Here is a 1522-nt window from a genome sequence, read left to right as displayed (position 1 = left end):
GAATCTCATCAGCCTTGTTTGCAATATAAACAGACCCGGTTCCTGCTCGAGTCCCCTCTTGGCTATGAATTCAGGGGCGGTAAGGAGCAGCCTCTGCCCACCCCGAGGCCCTGGCTCCCCTTGCCACTAGCAGTCTGCGCTCAGGCCCAGTGGGGCTGAAGAGCAGACAAGGGCCGGCTTCCCGAGCACGACACACTGGGCTACCTGCTTGGCCAGACTGGGCACCCGTGCAAGTTTGTCCCAGAAGCCAGTTCTTCCTGGAACTGAGTGTCATTTCAGGACAGAGGATGCCAGGAGTCATAACTTGGCCCTGCAGCAAATGAAAGTCTTCCAGTCCTGCCTGAGATGGCAGATTGTTCAGCTTGGCCGGGAGGCCCGAGCTGGGAGTGCGGTGGCGTGAGGAGCGGCTGGAAGCCCCACCAGGGGGAGCCCTCGGCACATCTTGCGGTGGTGGGTCTCCGCCGAGCCTCCCCGAGGGTGCGTGGGGGTGCACACCTGATTTCGTTTTTCTACCACACACGTTGAACCGTGCCTCCATTTTCCTAGGTCACGGACTGGACTTGACCTTCCGCCACGGTTCAGGTCCCGGCGAGCTTCGGCTGGAGTAGTTCCGACCGGGTTCGGCACGCGGCAGGCGCCGAGAGAGAAGGCCCGGGGCGGTGTCTTCACTCCCCAAGTGCTGCTTTGTCCACCGCACCTGGTCACCGAGGTCCCGAGGACGTCCCGCAGCTTCAGAGGCCCAGGCAGAGGGAGGAGAGAGGCGAGGGAGGTGGGTGGGCGGGCCCCACTGCTCTCAGAGCCCCGGCTGCCAGCAGCCCCCCCCTTTCTGCCCTTGCCCTGTGCTCTAGAGACCGCGGGCGGGGCTGGGAACGCACAGAGCAAGGGCTGCTCAGGGAAGACACTGCCCCGGCGAGGGGGGGGGGGACCGCATCCGAGGGAGGGACTGGCACGGAGAGTGGGGTGAGGCCTGGCAGAGAGGCTGCGGCCACCTTTCCAGCTTTAACTGCACAAATACAGGTGTACTCTGGCTCCTCGGAAAGCCCCACAGGCCCCCCTGCGTGGGTTCAAAACACTAGGGGGCTGTACTGTTAGAAGCGGTCAAGTAAGTCAGAGGGAATTTCAGGGTCACGGGGCTTGTCATTCTCAGGTGCAGGCTGAGAAAATGCCAGGCTCTCCCAGGAAACCTACCGTGTTCCGCATAGTGCTGCCACGTTGCAGGTAAGAGACAGGGGGAAGGAGGGACCTAAAGCTAGGGCCTGCTGATCCTTCCGTGGCTCCTGAGTTTTAAATACTGGACCTTTGAAAAAGTAGGGACCCGAAAGGGTACGTGCACCCCGATGTTTATAGCAGCAATGTCCACAATAGCCAAACTGTGGAAAGAGCCAAGATGTCCATCGACAGATGAATGGATAAAGAAGATGTGGTATATATATATACAATGGAATATTATGCAGCCATCAAAAGGAATGAGATCTTGCCATTTGCAACGACGTGGATGGAACTGGAGGGTATTATGCTGAGC

General features: G+C 59.3%; 1 long non-coding RNA gene across 1 annotated transcript; it reads left to right on the top strand.

The window, feature by feature from the left end:
* The first annotated feature begins 281 nt into the window (after positions 1–281).
* LOC118553414 (uncharacterized) lies at positions 282–1522 on the top strand. Its single transcript, XR_004926024.2, has 3 exons — positions 282–450; positions 547–769; positions 1148–1522. It is a non-coding gene; the product is annotated as an uncharacterized LOC118553414 (long non-coding RNA).

This window comes from Halichoerus grypus, chromosome 9 (assembly GCF_964656455.1).
Source record: "Halichoerus grypus chromosome 9, mHalGry1.hap1.1, whole genome shotgun sequence".
Taxonomy (NCBI): Eukaryota; Metazoa; Chordata; class Mammalia; order Carnivora; family Phocidae; genus Halichoerus; species Halichoerus grypus.
The sequence above is the reverse complement of the archived record's forward strand: the minus strand, read 5'-3'. Positions and strand labels throughout refer to the sequence as shown.